Source organism: Pseudorca crassidens, chromosome 12, assembly GCF_039906515.1.
Source record: "Pseudorca crassidens isolate mPseCra1 chromosome 12, mPseCra1.hap1, whole genome shotgun sequence".
Taxonomy (NCBI): Eukaryota; Metazoa; Chordata; class Mammalia; order Artiodactyla; family Delphinidae; genus Pseudorca; species Pseudorca crassidens.
In genome coordinates this window covers 43,630,538-43,644,156 of record NC_090307.1, presented here as the reverse complement: position 1 = coordinate 43,644,156, position 13,619 = coordinate 43,630,538, and the positions used below count along the sequence as shown (strand labels likewise).

General features: G+C 39.6%; 1 protein-coding gene across 1 annotated transcript in view; it reads left to right on the top strand.

Annotated features, from left to right (window-relative positions):
• Positions 1–13,619, top strand: part of ASXL3 (ASXL transcriptional regulator 3) — a 177,136-nt gene that overhangs the window by 102,822 nt on the left and 60,695 nt on the right. The gene's annotated exons all lie outside the window — the stretch shown is intronic.

Sequence of the window (13,619 nt, the reverse complement as noted above, 5' to 3'; positions counted from 1 at the left end):
AGGGTTTCTAAGAAATTATGTAAATATTTTCATTCTCAGCTCTTTCCAAAAACCATTTAAACCATTTAAAATTTATGTTTGGATTTGGCTTCTGAGAGTCTATCATCGTGAATATGATTGCCTATAAATAATCACCTTTTATCTTTTTTTTTAGTATAACTAAAAGTGCTTTAAGTGTATTTTTGTATTTTTTAAAAGCCTCTAAAATAAGGAAATACAAATATAGACTCATAATAGCAGGCATCAATCATCTTCTAAAGCTGTTTCCTTTGAAAAGAAAAAAAATATTTCATCGCATAAACTTTTATTAAATTTCACAAAACTGTTACATTTCCTTGTGATTCTCATTTCAATAAATTTTGACACTGTATATAGTTTCCAGTTGATGGACATAATGTGCATGTGTTTATGAATTTGTATCTCAAGATGATAGGTACATCCATAAATTGAAATGGGCAAGATTGATTCAATATTTCCACATTATTTTGAATAAATTTTCTTAGCTTTTTATTTGATTCTGTTTTCTCCTAACTTACCCACCCTTTCATACATACTTAAAATTTGATAAGCTGCTGTCTTCTATCATTCTTATGTATCTCTTTGGTGGAGATTATTGCTCATATTTAGAAAAATACTATTTTGATTTTGAGTACATTTTTGTTTGAAAATTTGTTCAGTATTTACTATGAATATAATACATGTTTGGTGCTTTGGAATAATGGAAATATCTATTAGTAAGTGCCTATTGCATGCTTATTGAATCAATGATTAAATACACTCTAGTTGGATACAGAAGCTATATTCCTGAACAATGAAAATATGAGGTAGAAACAGGTAAGCTTAGCGGGGAGAGCACAAAGTAAACTGAGCTTTTATATGTAGAAGGGAAAAAATCAGAGACAAATACAAGATCCTTGAATTGGGCCTAGAGGTATAGGCAGAATTTGAATAAAATAGATGGAGATGTATTTTATGTGAAAGATTCAAAGATACCAAATCAAAAGCTGATTTTGTGGGAGTCTGGATTATAGGAACAACAATGCAAATGAGTCTGGAAAGACAAATTAGAAGTCAATTTTGGAAGATGCCTTGAGTGTGACACTAAGGAGTCTAAACAGTGTTCACGCCGTGTTTGCAGTGCAAAGACACTGAGGGCTTTTGAACAGAGCTATAATGTAATAAGATCACTGCTTTTTAAGAAAATTATCCTGGCGGTACTGAAAAGGGAATGTTAGAGATGGGAAGCATGAAAGTGTTGTTAGAAAGCAATTTTAGTTATTCCAAAAGGCAGAATGAGGGCTTGAATTTGGAGAATAGCCTTGAACTCGAAGAGGAGTAGGACCGTGCAGTCACCTTCCTCATCACCACCATCATCAGTAGCACCATCATCCAGTGGTGGCAATTTTACATTTTGTCAAATAACACTTGAAGCAAGGTCTAGGGAGAAGCCCCTGATCATTCCTGGGTTTCAAGCTCGTGTGACTGAGGATTGAGTTCAGGTGTTTAGAAAAACTTTATTTTTTCGGCAGGGGGAGGTGGATTATTAGCTACGTGACTATTGCCTGCACTTCAACGTATGTGTGGTTTGTCTTGTTTACAGTTGTACCTCCAGATCCTGGAATAAGATTTGGCATATGTAAAGTACTCCAGTCTTTTTGGAAAGAAGAAATGACAAATTGTCCTTGGATTAGCCAAATATTTCAGGAACCCAGGAGGCAGTGTCAATAAGCCTAATATTGAATTCAACCTGTAGCAGTTTCTGTTACTCAGTTTTTTCCAGTCACTGTGAGAAATATAAATGAATAAGGCACAATACCTGTTCTCAAAGAACATGTAGTCCATTGGGAAATCATTTATTCAAGAAATACTTACTGAGCATGTATTATGTGCTGCATATACTGTGCTAAATACAGAGGCTTCAGGAATGAATCTTCCAGAGGAATAACAGACGGAGGAGAAAGACAACCTCATGCTGAAATACAGTTTCCTCTTTACTAGGAAAGAAGTCTGATAACTGGATAGATCTATACCAAATTTAGTATAAGACCAGGCAGAGTGACATAAATGTCAAATAGAAATATAAAGTCCTCAGAAGGCACGAAGGATGAAAAACTTTAATCTGAAAGTAGTATTGGAGAAGATTTTATGGTGGAACAGATACTTCACTTGAACCTTGAAGGACTAATAGGTGTTTTGTAAGTAGAGCCAAGGGAAAGTGAATTTTACAGAGGGAGAGCTTGTCATTTACACAGACTTGCTATGTGTGTGGTAGGATGCTGTGCTAAAGGGTAATATGGTCTAAACCTCGATGACCCTGGTTGCAGATTAAGCTCTTTTAACTTTTTCTGAAACCAGTGGGCACCATCAGAGATTTCTCAAATGAGACACAGCATTCATAAAATAATTTAAATAAATATTTTAGTGCCTGGACATAGGGCAGGAGAAGAAGATCCAAAGGATAAATAAAATATTGTCATTATTTTCTCTTAGGAGCCAGTAGCTCTGTAAAAAATGTATTGGAGAGGCAGAAAGATAAGACCCAGGGAGACTGGGCAAGAGACAGTCACAGTAGTTGAAATAAGAGATAAGAGTCTGACCTTAGACATGAGCCTTGGAAAAGAAAAGAAAGGAGTGAATTCCCGGCATACTTTCAACCCAGAAGAGTGGGAATAAATGACACTGCCTATGGGATGGTCTGGAAGAAGAAGGTCTGTAGAAGTTCTGGAAGGCAAATGGAGATTTTATTTAGGGTGACTTGGGAGGGCAGGAAGGCTCTATGGGCCTATTAGCATCTGACATCAATAAGTTTAGAGCTCTTTCTCCGGGCCCTGCTAGAGTTGAGCTCAACCCTATCTCCCAGCAGAAAGGAACAGGCAACTTGATGAAACAACCTTCCAAAACCGGTCTATTTCACTTCAGTTTATAAAACCCCAGAAGTCGGTGAACATCACCATTTTCTAGGCCAGAATGAGTAGGAAAGGCATGGAAATGTGAATCTGATTACAAAGATTTATTTGAGCGAGCGGAAGGTACTGTAATTATGTGAAATACCTATGAATTTCACTTGTACAAAAGCTTGTTTTCACGTATTTTTACAAAATTTGAAATTCCCAGTTTTTTCGTTTCCCTCCTTTGACTACCCCAGGTTTCTGCCTGATTTCTCCCCTGAAGCAGTCCTACCGGCTGTCCTATTCTGGGCCAAATGAAGCCAAGGCTTATTTCATTATTACATCTTTAAAATAAGGGAAGCTAGGTTTCCCATTTACCTTGCCAGTGCCAACTATCATTAAGCCAACCTGTATTTTTTTTTTCTATATCTGTACTTTTCTTTCTTTTTCTAGAGGTCTGTTTATCTTAGATTACATTTTTTTACATACTTCTAGTTGTTTTATGACAGTGTCACAACTAGTTTTATATTTAAGTTTGCTTTCCACACATTATACTGCAAGCAACAGAAAACCGAACTCAAACTGACTTAAATATAAAGGGGATTTATTGGCTCAGGTAATTATAAGATGGAGGTTAGAGTGGGCTTCTGGTTGCTGGTCCTGGAATTCAGTTATTATCAAGGACCCATTTAACTGTGTTTAATGAATTCATTTTTAAAAAATCTCTCCCTTGTTGGCACTCTTCTAAACCTGAATCCCTTTGTAGTAGGATGGCTACCGGAATCAAAAAATGGGTATTTGCCTATTGGTTCACATTCATGGGGAAAATACTTGTGTCCCAGTATTTCAAAGATAAACCTGAGTCACATGAATGATACTACGTATCAGTAGATCACAGTGACTACTTCTTAAACAATGACTCTAGCTGAGGAAGTGGAATATGCGGATTGGTTTAAAGCAACCAGGCCTACTCCTGAATTTTAGAGTGCTCACCAACTCCTGAAGTAGAATGGTGCACTGTGGAGATGTCGGGAAAACTTTAGAAATCTGGTTTTTAGGAAGTTCTGTTAGAGGCTATGCAATGGAGGGTGGGGGAGAAGTCAACTATCATGTCCACTGTAGTAGGGTAGGCGTTGAGTTTGGTTTTGAACACGTTGGGTTGAGATGCTTCTATAAACTATATGAAATGTCCAAAGATGGCTATATATATTCAGGTTTTGTGACTGGAGAAGATGGAATTAGTGATTAAAATTTACGTAGATTATACTGTCAGCTATGGGATTTGATGAGCCTGTGAGATATCATGGCCATCCCAAAGGAGTACATATATTTGTAAGAAAGTATTAGAAAGGGTATGGGAGGAGCCAGGGAATAGATAGAAAATAGCAAATCCATGAGAGATCATCAATGGGGAGGTTATGTACAGGCAAGTGTCTCAGATGGACATTAGGAAGTCACTGGGGAGTAAGTGGGACATCTTTTCTTTGTTCCTTTAGATCCATCCTCCACCTTCTTTTCTCTGCTTTGCTCCAGGAGGCTGTATATGGAGAGTAATCCACGTATGGACTACTGCATCAAGAGAAAGGATGCCTCTGTCTTCCTTTCTTTTTTCTTTTTTTGAATTTTGAAATAATCATAAACTTTCACAAAATTTAAAGATATATTAGAGAAGAAGTTTCAAGCCTCATTATCCATCCCTCCCCCCACCCTCAGTAATATTATGACTTTAAGCCTGTTTTTTCCTACAAACAAGGGCGTCCTCTTGTGTAAGCACAGTGCAGCCAATCAAGATCAGGAAGCTAGCATTGATCATTCTTACTGTGTGATTCTTAGACTCTATTCAAGTTTAGCCACCTGTCCCAGTAATGTCACTTTTAGCAACAAGATTCAGTATGGAATCTGTCATTTTATTTAGTTGTCGTATCTTTTTAGTCTCCTTCATTCTAGAAGAGTTCTTTAATCATCTCTTGACTTTCATGATTTTGACACTTTTGAAGATTATAAGCTAATGTTAGTTTGTGTCATATTTCCTAGTGATCAGATTCAGATTGTGTACCGTTGGGAGGAATACGATAAATGATGCTATATTCTCCTCGCACCTATGAGGTGGCACACAATTTTGATTTCTCCCAGTCATTTGATTAAAATGTATCCGCCGAGTTTCTTTAGTGTAAAGTTACTTCTTCCCTGTTTGTAATTAAATAGTATTTTGTGAGGATATATCCGTTCTTGAGACTCTCAATTTATCCACTTACTCCTATCTGTGTGGTTTCCTTGTTTCCTAGTTTTTCAATAGGTTATTATGCTCAGTTGTCCACATTTGGTCACTAGGAGCCTGTTCAAGCTGGCTCCTGTGTCTTCTGACGTGTCTGCATCACTCTTCGAGCATTTCATTACTTTAAAATACATGGAATTGTTTCAGTCTCATCTTGTACTTTCCCTGTCTCAGCCCTGGAATGAATCCTTTCTCCAAGGAGCCGTGGTTCCCTTTAGTGGAAGATGGTATTTAGAAGTCAGTATCTCACGAAACACTTGCTCTTTGCTATTGGGGTGTTGCTTCTCCCAGATCTTTGACAGACCTAGGAAATATATGTATGTATATATAGGAATGCATACATCCATACATGTGTGTGCATGTGTGTGTGAACACCTCCTTCTGTGTCTTGGAGATAAGGGACATCTTATAGAAGAAAGAGTATGAGCCTATATATAAACATAGCACAATTTCTATCTGCATTTATTTCTATATGTTCCTCTATATCTTGTAAACCATGAATTCACACTAATACGTTCAACGCTAATCTAATACCCCATAGTTCATTCTGGTTTTCTCCCTTTCCAAAGCTGTTTGACAGTGACAGTGAGAAACTCAGTTTCTATTATCCTTAGTATATCTAAGTAGTCGATTAATCCCCTTGTAGGTAACCAGTCTTCCATGTTGGCCAGCATACCTCCCCATGGGGATGGTCTCCTTGAGGCTCTGACTTTCCATGACGGCCCACGTACCCACCCACCCTGCTTGACCCCTGACACTGCTTATCAGGCCTGGCCTGTACAGGCGCCCCACCACCACCAAACCGTGCTCTGTCTCTGCAGCTCCTCCCCAGGCCTCCCCTCTACCTCACCCCGCTGGGCGCAGTGATCCCACTCTGAGCCATCGTGAGCCCCTCATGCAGGGACCTATGTTAATTTTAGCTTCAGGCCTGAATTCCTCAGGAGGGGGAGGAGAAGGCCTTCTGGATTCTAATAGGTTTCAGCTCTTGGGAAGCCCCAACAGGGGATTGGGTGGAGGAAGAAAAGTGAGGCTGAGCCCCTCACCTGCCCTGTGTGGTCAGCACGGGCCACATCCACTGACCAGCTTCTGTCAGAAGGCCCTTGCCACACAGCTCTCTCTGCCCAAATTCCCGCTTCTCCCCTTACCGTTCATGTCAAATCCTAGCCCCCATCATTAGCTCTGGTTTAATGCACTGTCCTCTGTGGTTTTGCTGCATCCTGCCCACACCTTTATAAATAGTCACTTTAATCTACTTTCTTTGAACGGTGATGACTTGAATGAGCCACCTGTACCTGCCGGGCTCCTGAATGACAGACCTTTTGAGGAAGTAGAATGATGTGGCTGTAAGCAGACTCTGGTGGTTTGGGGGAGGACTAGGGTATATAGTTCATTCATTCAACCAGTGTTTATTCAACATGTATTATGTGCCGGATAAGCATTGGTGATATAAACATTAATAGGTTCCACTTCCTACCTTGAGGGAAGTAATGGTTAGAGAAGAGTGGGGCTGGGCATGAGGTGAAGACCTGTAGGTCCAGAGCTATGCCATGGTGTTAGTATATGCATTGTGTTAAGGTGACACGGAGGAGGTGATTATGTTCTGTCTGTGGGCGTTGGAGAAGGTTTCAAGAGAAGGTATTACTGAACTAGGTCCAAAACAATGGAGGAAGTTTCCCAAGTTAAGAAGTGTGTCAGGCATTCCTAGTAGAGGAAACATATGTATCAGTAATAATACTGATTACCTACAGTGCTAGGCCTCCTACAGAGATGAGCACTAATGCTTACAGTAACTCTCCAAAGAGTCTGCATTATTAACCCCACCTCATATGTGGAAACTGTGGATCAGGGAGAGAAAAGGACTTAACGTAACTTCTTCCAAGTAAAAACGCGGGAGTCAGAATTTGAACACAGGTTTGTCTAGTGCCAAGTTGATGCTCTTTCCCTACATGATGCTCCTGGCACCCAAGAGAGAGGCAGAGAAGTATATGATGTCTGTCCACGCATAATTTTAGATGACTGGGGTATAGGGTGAGAAACTTGAGGCTAGAAAGGTAGGAAGAACTTTTGCCAAAGCCAAAGAGTGAAAAGGAAAGGCCTCATTCATGAGACATTGTATTAGTTTGCTAGGGCTACCATAACAAAATACCACAGACTGGGTGACTTAGAAACAGCAATTTATTTTCTCACAGTTCTGGAGGCTGCAAAGCCAAATTCAGGATGCCAGCATATTTCGATTCTCCTGAGGCCTCTCTTCTCGGCTTTTAGACAGCCTCCTTCTCTGTGTGTCCTCACGTGACCTTTTTTCTGCATGCCTGCATCACTAGTGTCCCGTTCTCTTCTTATAAAGACACCCCTCATATTGGGTTGGGGCCCACCTATACGACCTCATTTAATCTTAATTACCTCTTTGAAGGCCATGTCTCCAAATATAGTCACATGGTTAGGGTTTCAACCTATGAACTTGTGCGGGGGGGCAGTTCTATCCAATACAGGCATTTTAGAAATAAAATTATCATGATTTGGTAATTGGATTTGAGGGGGAAGGAAGAATTGAATACCCCTTTTAGGCAGTAAGTATTTATTACGCATTTTAGAATAGCAAAAGATTGGTATGTTTTTAAAGCTAGGATGGGCTTAAACATGTTTTTGTCCTAAAAACTGAGGCAGTTGATAGAAGAAATTGATGATAGAAGAGAGAGGATTTGATTTATGGATGGAAGTCTTAGAAGAGATGGCAAGGAATGGACTCTCTTGGTAAAGAAGCTGGCTTAAGAAAAAAAGAAGTGTTGATTTCTGAGATCAGAGAGGAGAGAAGCAGGAAAGAAGGAGGGAAGAAATAACTAAGTGTGAAGAGTATGGTGCAGAGTGAGGGGTTTTCAGCTGGGTGGTGGTGTATTTGTCTTCTCAGAGGCTAGAGAATTAGGGCTTTCACAAGAGTTAAAGGCTTTGGAAAGCAGCCTGATGGACTGTACTGTGGCTTCATCCTGGGGAAGAAGTGGCTGCTGAACAGCATTGAGGCCCCATCTGAGTTCAGATGCCAGCAGACACACTTGGTCTGCTTCTGTGTTTTCCACCCCACAGTGCTAAGTATTGGTACACTTAGCTTGGTGCCAGGAGTTGGATTTTGCCAGGGTGTTGGAGATTTACAAAGGAGCTGAAAGGTTGTAGGGGACTTGTGAGATGCTTGTTGGGGTGGTTGATTATGGGGTCCAGGCTGGATAGGAAGAAAAGTTAGGTCAGAGGAGCTAGAGTGAGTGGAGGTCTCAGGGAAAGGAAAATGTGGATTAAAGGAAGAAAGCTACATTTTGAATGAAGAGTCTCAGAATAACACACCTTGAATATGATCAGGTTTGGGTAAACGCATGGGTCAACTGTCATCTCCTTGGCCACAGCATTTTGGTTCAGAGACCAAATACAAAGAAACAAGAGGCCAGAGCAACATTGCTCAGTGCCAGTGAACAGGCAGAATTGTAGCTAGTTCTTCCTTCAGTCCCCACGTAGGAATACTGGCTTAATAAATTCAGGGCTGGGGTTTATTTCAGATGTTGCCTTTTCTGCTTAGCTCTCTGCAAGATGTGCTTGCAGAATTCTTAGAACCTTCTAGATTATACATGACAGATCCCTTCTTTCTTTAAGAATTTGTACTTTAGAAACGATGTCTACGTAGAACAATTTTGAGACCTTTTTAAAATATAGGGCAGCTGGTGGAATAAATGTCAACTCAGGTGGAGTGTTATTTAGGTTTTTGTTACACTTTCAGGTTGGACGTCACTGATGAATAGGTTGTTGTCATTTCTGTTGTCTGTGTCATTTTTAAGTGATGTTCATCTCTTTCTCCATTCGGTGGCGTCGGCCTCTCGGGGCTGTGTCTCCAAATACTTATAGGACCATCCCCCAGCTGCTTCTAAATAAATTATGCCTGTTATTTTTTCGTCCAAGTGGTAATTGCAGCATTTCAATCCATTCTTACTAATCTCCTGATTTGGTCCTGCATTCATATCTGTGTGTCTGTGCTCTATGACAGGCCACTGAAGGATATGTACTATGAAGGATATGTACTATGTAGTCTCTTTAAAGCCCTGTCTAGCTTTGTGCTCTTCAGGTTTTTGAACTCACTGGTAATAATGCACATCATTTTAACTGTGGAGAATGTCATTAAACTAAAATGGAACATTTACACAGTCCCTTTTGCGGAGAATTTCAGACCAGGAAAATGAATGTGTGTGCCAGACATTTTACAGCACATGAGAGTGTGATTTATTGATTTCTGATGGCTCTGTTGGCATCAGTGTATATATTTAAAGAGTCACGCAGCCTTTATAAATACAAATGGGAAAGGGCTCTCCATCTTTTTCTTCCATGGAAATAGCTCATACATTTGCAATAACTCAGGCTCCTCTTAGAGATTGCTCTATGTACTGTATATGTTGATTTTAAAATTATACCGTTATTTTATTCTACAAATAGCATATACAATGAAATGTCAGTTTACCAAACAGATTATAGAAAGTCAAAACTATTAAAGATGTGAAAAAATACTCGTATCTTAAGCCTCTAGGTAAAAGTAAGCACGTACCTGCGATGTAATTATTTTAATGCAACTGACATTTTGGCTTTTTCCCTGCTTCTGAAAGCATATCTTAAAGTACTTAGGAAATCCAATATTCCTTCCAGCCTCAGTCACTTACTGGTGATAGTAAATCATACATGACCAAAGATATCCTTGCCGACCACGCCTTGGTATTTCCATTCTCGCCATTTGAGCTCTATGCTCATGCAGGGAAGTGATTTCATCTGGATATTATTCGTTTCTTAGCTAACTGGATAGTTAACATCAACTTCTGTTTATCAGGATCTGCTTCAGTGTATATCAAATAATGTTTAGACTGGATTGAGTTACAGATGTGCAAGTAATTGCACATAATAGGCAATCCAACAAATGGAGCCTATTCTGTCCCATGCATAAGGTAGTTAATTGAAGAGCACAAACTTATTTAACCCAGACAACATCCCATTCTGTGCATTAAACCACTTTTTTTCTCCTTTATATTGAATACTAAGGGACCACCCCATGGCCTGTGGGAGTGTCTTTGGCCCTGTGTGATCACCAGCCATTGGCTTATCAGATTAATAAATATTTACTGTTGTCATCTAATATTTGCATAATCACCTTTTGTTATATAAATTATTTAGTAATATATGTATGTTTAATTCTTAACTACTAGTTTATACAGGAATGGAGAATAAGGAACTTTAACCTTGCTTTATCGTACAAATGACTAGAATTTGAGAAAGGGAGTCATGCACGTGGCAGATTATATATCAGTGCCTCTCCTTTTCATAAGGGGCATTGTAATGCCAAGGTCACCGTGGACCATTAGGGACAGGTGTCATACAATGACTTACCCTTAAACTAGGCTCGAGAGTAGAAAGAAGAGAACAGATTTCACTTATTAAATCACCTTTAGAACTCATAGTAGTTATCAAACCCTATTCAAAAAATAAAGTTGCCTGAGAAAATATTTTGATTCCATTTGTAAAATTTATTAAAGACCAGTGTAAAGGAATAAAGAATCAATTATAGGCAGGAAGTAAACAGTCTAATAACGTTTGAACCTCTGGATTAAGGTGGCAGTATAAGTGCGTATTGAATTTGCTTCTCTGCTTCTAGATTCCCATTAAAATGACACTGGCTTTTTCCCCATCAATATATTTCTTTATCAGTCCTGGAACCTGGGGGAAGAATGCCATCCAGATTCCAGAAACTGGGAGGAGTTTCTGCTGGAGGCGATGAAGGTGAGACTAGACGGAGGTGAGAGGTGTCCAAAGTGCAAGTGACCGCCTATAGAGAGCTGCCTGTGGGATTTCACTGAAAGGGACTGTAGAAACTACCTTAGGCAAAACCAGCTGAGTTGTCAGGGCCGGAGGCAAGCGTGGAGGCTTCGGGAGAAACAAATCTCTATCTGGCTCCTGCTCTCTGGAAATGTTCCCTAGGATTTAGTCTCTCAACTGCGGACGTTTACAACACTGCAGAAAATGTTTCCAGTCTATGCTTGCCTAAGGGGTTGGCTGGTTTTCTATGTCATGTCCAAAGGCTGGCTGTTTTGCCAGCTAAAGGGAGGCCTAGCCTCACTGATATATCCTTAAACATGTGGTTAATACGTTGTTTTAATTACAGAATGAATTGCTACTCCCCACAAGTGCAAACCTTTACTTGGGGAAGCATCAGTGGGGTAAACATGCACTTTTTCCTTATCTGAGCCTGAAAGACTTGTACAGGGCCCAACAGAGTTTCTGAAGAGACCATCTCAATATCCAGTAATGATCCAGCACCTACTGACCTCCCTGTCTTACGATGAAAAGACAGATCAATAATGTGACATAGGAAAGATGTGGCAGTTCGAAAAATAGACCCAGTGTGACAGTTCAGAGAACAAGACCCTCTGTGTGTTACTGAAACAGAATAAAAATGATTTCGACAATATCTATTAGTAAGCTGAAGACCATTGAGGAAAAAGTAGTTGTATTTAAAATAGTAATTGAAGTTTTACAGTGGGCTATGCAACGTGCTAGACATTGGGGATACTATGTTACATGAGATTGTCCTGCGTCTGCTTTCACGGAGCTTATAGTCTAGCAGGAGAAACAACATTGAAGCAGGAGTGTACAGGAAGCCCCTGGGAATATAATTTTCAAGAAGAGAGAGGAAGCTTGTGAGCAGGCATGGAAGTGAGCTTGATGTAGTTAAGGTATAGGCAGACTTCGAAGGTATTTTGGATTTGGTTCCAGACCACCGCTATAAAGTAAGTGTTGCAGTAAAGCAAGTCACGTGAACTTGTTAGTTTCCCAGTGCATATAAAAGTATGTTTATACTTAGTATCTTAAGTGCACAGCAGCATTATATCCAAAATAACAATGTACATATCTTAAATAAAAAATACTTTATTGCTAAAAAGTGCTAACCCTCATCTGAGCCTTCAGAGGGAGCGGTCAGAACCCACACATTTATTAAGTTGACCTTCTTTTATGGGTGTGGTTTGTGGTGCCCTGAAACAATTATAATAGTGCCATCAAAGATCCCTGGTCACAGATCACCATAACAGATACAATAATAACGGAAGAGTTTGGAATATTGTGACAATTCCCAAAATAGGACACAGAGACACAAAGTGAGCAAATGCTGGCAGAAAAATGGCGCTGATAGACTTGCGTGATGCATGAGTGCCACAAACTTTCAATTTGTAAAAAAAACGCAATATCTGCGAAGTGGAGTAACACAGCAAAATGAGATCTGCCTGTATTCGTAAATAGCTCAATACTTAGGAACCTTAAGCTGTCTTAGGCAGAGCCAGAAGAATTCAGTCCATGGCAGATTCTTCCCCATCACTGAGGCCTGTGTTTTTCCAGTCTGCCTGGTGAGAACAGACTTTGTGAGTAGTTCTTGCCCAGCCCCCGATTGTTTCCTCCGAGGAGAAGTCCAGAACTTTCTCTCTGAGGTGCTCTGGTTCTCTTCTTTGGTCCTGTGATTCTCTTCCTGTGAACTATAACTGCCTTGGTTTCCTCTGTTACTCAGCTTCAGTGTCTTGTTAGGCCAATAGATGCATGGGTTGGTGCCATTTACTGGGGTAGGTAAAACTGGAAGAAAAGCGTGTTTTTAGTTTTGGCCATGTTGCATCTGAGGTGCCTTTGAGAAGTCTGTATGGAAATTTTGAATAAGAAGTTGGCTCTGTAGGTCTGAAGGTTAGAGTTCTAAGCATGAGTTTAAAAAAAAAAAAAGGGAACCACCAACATATAGATGTTAATTAAGACCATGGATATAAATGACATGTACTATAAAATAGAATGAGAAGAGGGCCCAAGACTTAGCCTTGAGATTTCCATATCTTAATGGCAGAATAAAAGGGATTAAGCTTGCAAATAAAACTGAAAAGTAATAGCCAATGAAGTGAGGTAGAGGAAAACCAAGTGTTTGTATCACTGAAATCAAGGGAGTAAATATTTAAGGAGTGAGTGGTTTGTATTATTAAGGCTTAAGTATTGAATAGATGACGATGGAGAGGTCACCATCAGATTTCACATGTGTAGTTCACTGGTGGTCTTGACAAGAGCAATTTTGGAGGCATGGTAGGGAGGAAAAACCAGTTAGAAGTGGCTTCAAAAGAGAGTGGAAGGAGACAATTTGGAGAGACTGCTTCATTTTTTTCCCTGCATGTAAATCTTAGAATTTCTTAGATCTTAGAATTCCTTGTTGAGAAAGTTCTTAGATCTAAGAATTTCTTGTTGAGTACCTTGAGGCCATTGTTCTCTTTGAAAAATTTCTATTGTAAATGGGGTCTTTCCTTCTGTAATAGAATTGTTGTGTATGTGAAAGCTATTTTTTTTCTCAGCCATCTTACTCAATTTTTGATAATTTTTCATTGTTTTTCATTTTATGCCCTTGAGTTTTCCAGATAACC